This window comes from Salvia miltiorrhiza, chromosome 3, assembly GCF_028751815.1.
Source record: "Salvia miltiorrhiza cultivar Shanhuang (shh) chromosome 3, IMPLAD_Smil_shh, whole genome shotgun sequence".
Classification (NCBI taxonomy): Eukaryota; Viridiplantae; Streptophyta; class Magnoliopsida; order Lamiales; family Lamiaceae; genus Salvia; species Salvia miltiorrhiza.
The window spans coordinates 60,349,290-60,362,310 of NC_080389.1; positions in this window are offsets into that span (position 1 = coordinate 60,349,290).

The following is a 13,021-nucleotide window of genomic DNA, read 5'->3' on the forward strand; positions in this document are numbered from 1 at the left end:
GAAGTACTGAAGACTGAAGATCTGAAAACTGAAGAATTGAAAATCTGAAGACTGAAGTACTAAATACTGAAGACCAAGAGAATCAAGACTGCTGACTCAACTGGAGGACTCTTACTAAAGTATGAGTGTTAGGGAAACACTGATACATGCCACGTCGGATAAAGCACTGACTCTGGGTTGATTCTTCAGTTTAAGTATGTTCCGCTTAGTTCAAACATAGCCACGTGGAAAGTAAGTTGCTGATTACCAGTACAAGCTGTATTTAATGCAAAGATATACAGAGTCGTCCTCCAGAGTGCAGAGTTTCCCATTTCGTGCTCCCATATGCTGCAGCACCATCTCCTATGAAAGTAAGGACAACACCTCTTTCATTTTAAGGAGATCGAAGACTGAGAACCTGAACCAGAATTCAAATATGAGTCACAATGGCAGAAAACTGAAGAAAGTCCTCCTCCAACGAATCTATTCTTAGGACGTTGCCTATAAATAGAGCTCAAGGATCGACCTCATTCTTCACCGATTTAACGCACAAGCTAAAACTCTGTCGAACTAAAGAGCCTGCTACCTCACTGCAATCAAAGCTTGAATTGAAGAAGATAATATCTACTGCTGTAATTATCAATTTATCTGATAAACCTACATTCTCTTAGTTTTTTCTAGGTAGATAAACTCTACATCTTTAGCCTAAAAACTGATTACTGAGATACTGTTCTCAGTAATCTTAGTTGGAATTTTGAACCCATTTTCAAAGAGCGAGAAAAGAGAGTTTGAGAGAGTATTCGAGACAGTTGTCTGAATACTAGGTCGTTTAGCACCCGTAAGTTAAATAGTTGGTTTTCTTAGCATCTGTAAGCTAAGAAAGAGAAGTCCAACCCAATGTGTTGGCACTGAAACAAGTGTTTCAATTATAAGATTTGTTGTGCACCCGTAAGCACGAGTTATGTTTGTTGTGCACCCGTAAGCACGGGCCGAATATATTGTCAGTGTGATCTACTGATCGTGAACATAGAAACTTGTTTTCCGAACCACGTAAAAATGTTTGTGTTGTTTACCGCTTTCGGTATTTCACTTTCCTATCTATGCACCAACTCTAACTTATACTGAAACTGATAACTTAAAGGACAAACACTAAAACTGACAAGTTGATTCACTAAAGCTATTTCATATTTGCTTTCGCTTAAGTGTTATCAGTCTAACTGACAAGTTTTAGGACAGTCAGTAAGATTTCTAACACTTCTTTGATTTCGAAAACTGAAAAGGGTGCACCTTATCTGAACAATTTATTGACCAATTCCTCGGATTGAAGTTACCAGACTGATTCATTATCAGTCACAACCTTGAACCCTTTTCTCAAACTAATCTTTCACACTGATCACTTCAGTTTCAGTTTCGAAACTGATTTTAGTTTTCATTATTAAAATAGCCTACTTGTATATTCCCCCCTTCCCCCATACACCAGTTCAGTACCCCTCTGGAACCCAACATCATCAAAGCAAACCAAACGTTAATAAACTCTTAAGTTGGGTATAACTCTAGTATATATCTGGAAATATTATTAATAGAGTATTGTTGAATTGTCTAATTTAGAGTTTTAAATAATAAGCGTTGCAAGTCATGTAATTTGGGAAAAAATGAAGTACGATATACATACAAGTGGTTGAACCATAAATATTTGAGCGTCAATGCATAACAATACAAGCTAATAATAGGGTATTTGGGTGAGATCTTATAAGCTCGGGTTATAAACTATTTAGAGCATTCACATTGAAGAGTTAGAATGGACTCTTAAAAGTGGTCTTCATCATAATCATTAAGTGCTCATCCTCCGTAGTGGGAGAGCTTTCATGTCGGCTCTTAAATTTTCTTTTTTATTTTTAATATTATTTTCAATTAAATTAAAATTTAACACTACATTGATTGAAAAATAAAAATGCATTACAATAAAAATAAAATTCTAAATTAATCCAAATTAAAAAAAAAACATAAAAATATGCTATCAAATATTGCCTTTGAACATTTAACTTTTTTAATTGATGGAATATTGTGACTGGTCTGTGCTATTCACGCACCCAATCAAAATCGCCTTTGCACTGGGAACAGAGGGCAAGGTCGGACGCGACATTGGAGTTGGGGCTCGAACGAGCCCAGTGCGTACCGGCTCACTGTGGATGTTCTTAGGAGGTTATAAGCTCCTTCAAAGTGTTTAGCAAAATAAGCTTTTAAACAACTTACAAAGTCTAAAAATAGGCTTCAAGATCTTATAAACTCCTAAAAAAAAAATCATATACCCCAACTTATTTTTTCATATTCTTACATGCATGCAACAATTATTTTACAAATATTATTCAACTATAATTTATTATTTTTATTATATATCAATTTTAGTTCATCTCTCTTCGGTTTTTTCTCTCTAATATATTCTATTTTTATCCAAAAATTCTCTTCGTAGCTTATAAGCTCAATTATCCAAACACTTTAACAACGTATAAGCTCCTTAAAGATTATATTTTATAAGTTTTTGGAGCTTATAAACTCTTTAAAATAAACTTAACCAAATACCTTCTAAGTCTTTTTTTTTTTTGATAAACTAACAGTATTAGATAAAGAAATTTAAAGATCGCGCCACAGGGGACTCGAACCCAAGACCTTTGGCCTTAGGCATTAACTCATTACCACTTAGCCAATACACACACACAAAGGTGAAAGGGTTATAATGCATTAAAGAACATAAATATACGCCTGCCAGAATCTAACCCGCGACCTGTGGGTTAGCGAGGCAAAGAAATAAAATAGCGGTGGTGTACGACACTTATGATAAAAAGTGGTCGAATGTGCTGAATAATACTCCATTCGATTTTGATTTGTTTTTTTTTTTTTATATATATACTCCCTCCGTCTCACGAATCTTGACAGATTTAGTTTCGACATAAGAATTAAGGAATTGTAGATTAGTGCTTTAAATGTGTAGGTAATAAAGCATAAAAGTGATAAAATATGAGAGGGAATGTGATAAAGTAGAACATAGAAGATAATAAAGTGATAAAGTAAGAGAGAAAATGTAATAAAGTAGGAGGAAGAAGGTAATAATTGTTACTATATTTAGAAACGTGTCAAGATTCGTGGGACGGAGGGAGTAATTACTTTATACTAAATATGAATTCACGCACTTTTAATTTACACTAATCTTAACATTTTCAATAATTATGTCAAAAAGAAATAAGTCAAATAAAGTAGGATGAAAGATTTGTACTCTCTCTCTCTCTCTCGCAACTCACTTGCCCTAATTATTTTCGGTACGATTATTAAGGAGAATAAGATTGTAGTGTAAAGTAAAATGAAGTATGTGAGTCCATATTTATTGTAGTGCTTTATTACTCCAAAAGAAAATAGGGTCAAGTCGGATGGTACATCTCAGAAAGGAAAGTAGACCGAATGAAATGGGTCGGAGGGAATACTCGTTTCGGATGGGATCCTCTGTCCCACAATTTAGTGTGTACCACCGTGTACCACTCCTATTCTCTTTATTTTATAATTATTTTTTATAAAAATAAAAATTATTATTAGATTATGAACTCTAATTAATATTTATCACTGAAAATTGAAATTTTAAAAAATTATATACCCTAACTTTGAATTAATTAACCCAAATAATCTATTATTAATACAACTAAATATAAAAAAATAATTATAAACTCTACTTGGATGAGTGAACCCTTGATAATTATCTTTATATTATATTAAAGCATAATAAATTAAAATTAAAGAAAAAATAATTAAAAATTATATCAAATTAAGAGTGGTACACGGTGGTACACACTAAATTGTGGGACAGAGGATCTCATTTGATACTCGTTTATGCTCAAAAAATTAGTATGATTTTATATAATCATTATTTATGTAAGGCGTATGTAACAGTTGATGTCATGACTATGACCGACCTATATATATGTGCGAAATGATATGGAAATGATAGAGCTAAGCTAACATCTTTCTTTTTCTTTTTTTTCTTTTCTTTTTCTTTTTAACTTTTCTAATTAAACAATACATTGATGTCATGACTATGACCAACCTATATATGTGTGTGGAGTGTGTATCTTCTTACGTAAGTTATGAAAATATCGATTCAAATTCAAACTACTTCGTTGGTCTCCTCCTTTCAAGCATGTATCATGATAGGTGTTATGCTTGAGGGCCCACATTCTCATTAATTATCCTTTGTTTTTCATTTTCTTTCTATTTCATATTTTTGAGCAATTGGTTAATTAGCATCTTTCCACGAAAAGATCAAGTTTGAAATGCATACTCTATATTAAAGTAGACATGGCCACGGTTCGGTTCCCGGTTCGAACCGAACCGGAACCGGCGGTTCCACGGTTCCGAACACGGGAACCGGAACCGAATCGAGTTACACTAGCTTTGTATAGTGGAGGTAAACTAGCTTTGAATTATTAGATTGAGGCTATTATGAAAGGAAAAAAGCTAAAAAAGGAGCACAAAAGACGTAAAATTACAGGTCATATTGAGCGGAAAAAAGGAGTACCTGACGAGACCGACGACTTTTGAAGTCAAAACCTTGAACCCTTTTCTCAAACTAATCTTTCACACTAATCACTTCAGTTTCAGTTTCGAAACTGATTTCAGTTTTCATTATTAAAATAGTCTACTGGTGTATTCCCCCCTCCCCCTATACACCAGTTCAGTACTCCTCTGGAACCCAACACCATCAAAGTAAACCAAACGTTAATAAACTCTTAGGGTGTGTTTACTTTTTATCCCTCTAAATGAAGGGATAACAAAAATTTATGCTTTTAAATGTATGATTCTTATCCCACATTCTACACAAACACCCTTTTTTACTTCCTTATTTTCACTTCAATGAGGGATACAACTGTTTCGTCGTGTTTGTGCCATTGTCTATTATTAGTTTAGTCATATTTTATTGTAAAAGTTGTGTAGAGTAGTGGTGATTTTGTGTTAATTTGAGCTTAATGGTTAATTGTGATGCTTTAGGTGTTAAATGAAGAATGTTGATGTTAAAGCATTTGAAGATGGTGAAGAAAGCTCACAACGACGCAAAAGAGAGTGTTTAAGCCTTGCTAACCATGGCTCACAATGAATCGGGGGTGATTAGAAGAAGATTGGGAAGAGAAGGCAGTGAGCCGCGGCGCACTAGCCAACCGGGTTGACTGCTTGAAGGAAAATGGGCAGAATGTGAAGTGAGCCGCGGCGCACTAGTCAACCGGGCTGACCCTGACGGTTTCTTGACGAGATTTCTCATAAGAAATGCGGTTTTTAGAGATTCAAATAGATCTTTTTCACTTAGAACTTCCATCATTTTTCTCTTTTGAAGCAAGAACAATAGGAAACCTTTAGATTATCATTTAATTACACTTTCTTTACGCATTTGGAATGGATTACACTTTTATTTAGCAAGAATTTCTTTATTTTTCATCTTTGCTTTCGTTGTATGGATTACTTTTGCTTTTTCTTTTATTTCTACAGCATGATGAACTAATTTCCATAATCTAGGGTTGGAGATTCAATTGGGTTTAATTGATTTGCTTGTGATGTATTGATGCACTTTATCCAATTCAATTGTTTGGTAGTCGATTTAGCAATTGATCACTGCTTGATTGTGTTTGCAACGTGTGAGATCGAGAGAAGAACTCGTTGCTTGACCGTGGTTGAATTGGAATTAGACTTAATCGGAAACGTATAGTCTAATAATTGATGAATTCATGTGATTTAATTAGCGTAGACTCATGCTTGAATGTGAAAACTATGGTTTGAGCACCTACGCTAGGAGAATTTTATGAGTTTATGAATTGTGCATGATCTTCATTTGTTTATTGATTTCCCAAGAAGATGATCTGTCACCCTAGAATCTTTAACTCTTGAATTTCCGTTTGTTTTATTTCTTTGAATTTATTTCTCGTTGTTTTAGATACTTTACTTGATCACTTGAAAATTGGATAGAATGTTTAGGATTTATTTGCCTTCTGTGTGTAACATATAAATCGCTAGCCCTGTTAAGCTTTCCTTGTGGATACGACTTGGGCAACTTATCACTCTATGATTGACCTCGTTCTCTTGCGAGCAATCTAGAGGTATACTTTAAGTTGAACAAAATTTTGGCGCCGTTGCCGGGGAAGGCTTTAGGCTTGTGGTTTTTGTGTTGCATTATTTTTCGTGTTTCTTTTTATTTTTCTTTTGGTTTTTTTTTTTTCTCCCCCAGGTGCGTTTGATCGGTTTTGTGTTTTGTTGTGCAGTGATTAAGGAGTCCGGGGGAGGAAAATACGAGTGATATATGTCAAGTTGCTATAGATCTGGAGCTCAATGTAAAGAATGGCATAGTATCAATGAAATATGTGGGGTTACGCTTATCCACCAAGCGAGGATCCTTCAAGTTGTGAGATCACGAAGCAGATAGCTGAGCTAACACATGAAATTCATCGATTGCGTAGAGTAAGAGAGGAACAAGAATGGGCTATGCTCGGTGGCACATACAATCAAGGCTGGAATTGTTACTCAAATTCAACTTGGGAGATGTGTGACACTACTGAAGAGCAGTCATATAATCATGGATGGGTGGAGAACCCGATTTTCACATGGAATTCAGACCTCGATCAATTTAGTGAAAGCATTCAGAATTGTCATCCACAGTCGGTTCCATCTTATAATGAGCCAACGTTGGAAGACACCCTTCAAGCATTCATAAAGAATTTTGAGTCCATAGAGGCAGTAGCAGAACGGCAACAGAGAGATGATGATGCAGACCGTTTCGATGCTCAAATTGCACAAATTACTGCTGATGTGAAAGAGATGGTGCATCAGGAAATTGATGAGGAACCAATGTATCCCAAGGAAGAATTGCAGACACAGCCAGTGCAAGCCTTTACTGTCACTGTTCTAGAAAGGGATATGGTGAGTGATGACAAGAATGAGGAGCTAACAGGGCGTGGGAATGAGGATGAAGTTGAGTCCTTGTCGACTCCACTTTCGACATATTGCCCATATTTTGAAGTGTTTGATCCGTTGGTCGAGGAGGAGATTGAGCGGGAGTTCCTGGAAAATTTGGAGAAAGAACACACGAAGTCATTGGGAGAGCCTTTCATGACCACAATCGAGTCGCTAAGTGATGCCAAAAATGATAGCAATTCTAAACCTCCCACGACTATTGTTGAGTCTTTCTTTTATATAATTTCTGATGCTTTCTTTACCAATGGCTTACTGCAGATTGTCAATTTGAACAAGGGAAAGATAAATTCAAGCTCTGCTATCAATCTAAGTGTGGATGGGAACTCTACATGTGGAAATGGGACGAGCTCGTTCCCATCTATTCAAGGACCCGCAGAGGTGAAGGGGGAAGATGAGTTGGTCCAAATGATGGAGTGGCTCAAACTTGAATTTGAATATGGATAACACATTTTTGGTCGAGCTAACGACATTAAATAAAGCGCTACGTGGGAGGCAACCCACGAATTTATTGCTTTGTTTATTTGCTTAAGTTTTAGTTTAGTTTTTTTTGTTGTTGTCTTGCTTCATAGTGATTTGATGGAGTTTATTATTTTTGTGGTTGCAGGAAGGGGTTTATATGAATTTTATTGGTTTGGAAAGGAGATGAAGTTGATGGGATGAAATTTGGAAAATTCAAAATTGGGATTAACTGAGCATCTTTCAGAGCGAGCCTCGGCTCGCGGTCAGCCTGGTTGGCGCAGAATCCAAATTCCGAACAGAATGCAACATGAGCTGCGGATGACTACCTAACCGGGCTGACTCGCGTTCAAGCAAATTGAGGTGAGCCGGGCAGAACGCAGTGTGCGCCGGGGGTGACTAGTCAGCCTGGCTGACTTCCTTAAAAGAAAAACAAAATCGTGAGAAAGAAAGGAAGTGGAGCCCTAATTCAAAATCTGCAATTTCCCCTCTTGTCTCACACCCAACCACCCGCCGCACACCTTCATCTCCAGCCCTCACCCTCATTTTCCGACCAACACTGGCCATCCTCACCACCGGAACCCGCGCACTGTCGACCATGGCGCGACTCAGCAACTACACTACGTCATCTCCGTTCACCACCATCTCTGGCCACCGTCTGATTTCCAGCCATCGTCCGCTTTCCACCACCACCTGCGCAGCCCCGCCTCTCCACCGTCTCCAGCCAGCCGCGCAATGCGCGGCCTTGATTTGCAACGCCGGACACTCTGCCTGAACTACCAAGCTTTGCCATTCCCATGCCATCTCTCCGTCTGAATTCCACTCTCTTGCCCTGTTTCACTGCGCACAGCTGCACCACTCCACATCACCGGAGTTTCGTCCTCCGACATAGCCTCTGTTTGTCTAGAATTTGCTATATCATGGGGAGAACGAAGACAAGACCCGACACTATCTCTAGGACTCCAACTACGCCGGCTAAATTTATGGACGAAGATCCTACACCGCAAGATATCCATGAAGACTCTAATGCACCTTTTTCGATCTTCAATGACGATGAAGAGTCATGTTTGAGCGTTTGGACACTCAGGATCAGAGGATATTTGCGTTAGAGACTAGCTGGGGTTCTTGGACTCAGCACTATCCCCATCCACCACCCGCGGGCCATCAATGAATCACACCGTTGCCGGCTCATCGATTTTCAGGGAAGTTTCATTTTTCTTCTTTGCACTACTTCATTGCACTTGAGCATTGAGGACATTGCTCAGTTTTAGTGTGGGGGGAGTCGTTGTTTCTCATGTGAATTGATGAGTTTGCGTGTGTTGTGATATTTGTTTTGTTTTGTCTGGAATGTGTGAGTATTTGTGAATCCCTGCAGTATTTTAGTTTTGCATAGTAGAGGCTTGATTTAAGTTAGTTTGTTTTTGGTTGAGTCGGCTAGATTTGAGTTGAACCTTTGGAATTCATTGTTGATTGTAACTTAACTGAGATGCGGCCATTTTTATACTTGTTGTTGTGGGGCAAGTTTTTGAGATATGATTGAGGTGATTTGTCCGGCTGAAATATGAAGGAGTGTTATCATTGCAGTTGCTTAAATACTTGTCTCTAATTCATAAGTGTTCCATCTTGTACGAATCGATATGGTTGTAGTACATTCTTGAGATTTTGTACTCGCTGGAATCTGAGGAGTTGCCTTTAAAAAAAACAACAAAAAAAAGGAAAAGAATGAAAAGAATGAAAAGGAAAGAAAAAAAAAGAGAAAAACAAAATGAAAAAAAAAACAACAAAAGAAAGAGAAAATAAAAAAAAAAGTTTGAGAGTTTGGGAATAAGAGAGATGTTCCTCATTTAGTTTTTCGTCATTGTTGAATAAATGTAAAGAGACTTGTTGATAAAAGCAGCTGCATTAGGTAACTCACTTCTTATGGGGGGCTGGGTCTGATCCGATTGATTATCTCATAGACGAGTAACATGCTTCGGGTTAATTGTGATTTTCATTGATGTTGGAAAATGGTTGACCATGGTTTTGAAGAGGATATGATGTCTATGTTGAGTTAACCGGAAATGAAGTCTCTTAAGTTCAAACTCTACTACGCTGAACTAGATTTTTGCTTGAGGACAAACAAATGCTTAGTGTGGGGGGATTTGTTTCGTCGTGTTTGTGCCATTGTCTATTATTAGTTTAGTCATATTTTATTGTAAAAGTTGTGTAGAGTAGTGGTGATTTTGTGTTAATTTGAGCTTAATGGTTAATTGTGATGCTTTAGGTGTTAAATGAAGAATGTTGATGTTAAAGCATTTGAAGATGGTGAAGAAAGCTCACAACGACGCAAAAGAGAGTGTTTAAGCCTTGCTAACCATGGCTCACAATGAATCGGGGGTGATTAGAAGAAGATTGGGAAGAGAAGGCAGTGAGCCGCGGCGCACTAGCCAACCGGGTTGACTGCTTGAAGGAAAATGGGCAGAATGTGAAGTGAGCCGCGGCGCACTAGTCAACCGGGCTGACCCTGACGGTTTCTTGACGAGATTTCTCATAAGAAATGCGGTTTTTAGAGATTCAAATAGATCTTTTTCACTTAGAACTTCCATCATTTTTCTCTTTTGAAGCAAGAACAATAGGAAACCTTTAGATTATCATTTAATTACACTTTCTTTACGCATTTGGAATGGATTACACTTTTATTTAGCAAGAATTTCTTTATTTTTCATCTTTGCTTTCGTTGTATGGATTACTTTTGCTTTTTCTTTTATTTCTACAGCATGATGAACTAATTTCCATAATCTAGGGTTGGAGATTCAATTGGGTTTAATTGATTTGCTTGTGATGTATTGATGCACTTTATCCAATTCAATTGTTTGGTAGTCGATTTAGCAATTGATCACTGCTTGATTGTGTTTGCAACGTGTGAGATCGAGAGAAGAACTCGTTGCTTGACCGTGGTTGAATTGGAATTAGACTTAATCGGAAACGTATAGTCTAATAATTGATGAATTCATGTGATTTAATTAGCGTAGACTCATGCTTGAATGTGAAAACTATGGTTTGAGCACCTACGCTAGGAGAATTTTATGAGTTTATGAATTGTGCATGATCTTCATTTGTTTATTGATTTCCCAAGAAGATGATCTGTCACCCTAGAATCTTTAACTCTTGAATTTCCGTTTGTTTTATTTCTTTGAATTTATTTCTCGTTGTTTTAGATACTTTACTTGATCACTTGAAAATTGGATAGAATGTTTAGGATTTATTTGCCTTCTGTGTGTAACATATAAATCGCTAGCCCTGTTAAGCTTTCCTTGTGGATACGACTTGGGCAACTTATCACTCTATGATTGACCTCGTTCTCTTGCGAGCAATCTAGAGGTATACTTTAAGTTGAACAAAATTTTAAATATTATCCCTCCTTGAAGTGAAAATAAGAAATGAAAAATGATATTTGTGTAGAATGTGAGATAAGAAAGCAAACATTTAAAGGCATAAATTTTTGTTATCCCTTCATTTACAGGGATAAAAAGCAATTAAACACACCCTTAAATTGGGTATAACTCTAGTATATAACTGGAAATATTATTAATAGAGTATTGTTGGATTGTCTAATTTAGAGTTTCAAATAAGAGGAGTTGCAAGTCATGTAATTTGGGAAAAAATGAATTACGATATACATACAAGTGGTTGAACCATAAATATTTGAAATAATAGGGTATTTGGGTGATCTTATAAGCTCAAGTTATAAACTATTTAGAGCATTCACATTGGAGAGTTAGAATGGACTCTTAAAAATGGTCTTCATCATTAAGTGCTCATCCTCCGTAGTGGGAGAGCTTTCATGTCGGCTCTTAAATTTTCTTTTTTATTTTATTTTTAATTTTAATATTATTTTCAATTAAATTAAAATTTAACACTACATTGATTGAAAAATAAAAATGCATTACAATAAAAGTAAAATTCTAAATTAATCCAAATTAAAAAAAAAACATAAAAATATGCTATCAAATATTGCCTTTGAACATTTAACTTTTTTAATTGATGGAATATTGTGACTGGTTCGTGCTATTCACGCACCCAATCAAAATCGCCTATGCACTGGGAATAGAGGGCAAGGTCGGACGCGACATTGGGGTTGGGGCTCGCGCGAGCCCAGTGCGTACCGGCCCACTATGGATGTTCTTAGGAGGTTATAAGCTCCTTCAAAGTGTTTAACAAAATAAGCTTTTAAACAACTTATAAGGTCCAAAAATAGGCTTCAAGATTTATAAACTCCTAAAAAAAAAAAAAAAAAATCATATACCCCAACTTATTTTTTCATATTCTTATATGCAACAACCATTTTACAAATATTATTCAACTATAATTTATTACTATTTTTATTATAGGAGAATATCAATTATAGTTCATCTCTCTTCGGTTTTTTCTCTCTAATATATTCTATTTCTAGCAACAAATTCTCTTCCTAGCTTATAAGTTTAATTATCCAAACACTTTAACAAATTTTTTTAAGATAAATTAACAGTATTAGATAAAAAAATTTAAAAATCGCGCCACAAGGGACTCGAACCCAGGACTTTTGGCCTTAGGCATTAAGTCCTTACCGCTTGACCAACACACGCACACAAAAGTGAATGGGTGCATTAAAGAACATAAATATACGCCTGCCAGAATCGAACCATGTGTGTTAGTGAGGCAAAGAAATAAAATAGCGGTGGTGTACGACACTTATGATAAAAAAAGTGGTCGAATGTGCTGAATAATACTCGATTCGATTTTGATTTTTTTTTTTTATATATATAATTACTTTATACATTATACTAAATATGAATTCACGCACTTTTAATTTACACTAATCTTAACATTTTCAATAATTATGTCAAAAAGAAATAAGTCAAATAAAGTAGGATGAAAGATTTGTACTCTCTCTCTCTCTCACAACTCACTTGCCCTAATTATTTTTGGTACGATTATTAAGGAGAATAAGATTGTAGTGTAAAGTAAAATAAAGTATGTGAGCCCATATTTATTGTAGTGCTTTATAACTCCAAAAGAAAATAGGGTCAAGTCGGATGGTACATCTCGGAAAGGAAAGTAGACCGAATGAAATGGGTAGGAGGGAATACTCGTTTATGCTCAAAAAATTAATTAGTAGGATTTTATATAAAAAATTAGTATGATTTTATATAATCATTATTTATGTAAGGCGTATGTAACAGTTGATGTCATGACTATGACCGACCTATATATATGTGCGAAATGATATGGAAATGATAGAGCTAGCTCTTTCTTTTCTATTTCTTTTTCCTTTTTCTAATTAAACAATACATTGATGTCATGACTATGACCAACCTATATATGTGTGTGGAGTGTGTATCTTCTCACGTAAGTTATTAAAATATCGATTCAAATTCAAACTTCTTCGTTGTCTCCTCCTTTCATGCATGTATCATGATAGGTGCTAGGCTTGAGGGCCCACATTCTCATCAATTATCCTTTGTTTTTCATTTTCTTTCTATTTCATATTTTTGAGCAATTGGTTAATTAGCATCTTTCCACGAAAATATCAAGTTTGAAAATGGAGTACTCTATATTAAAGGCTTCG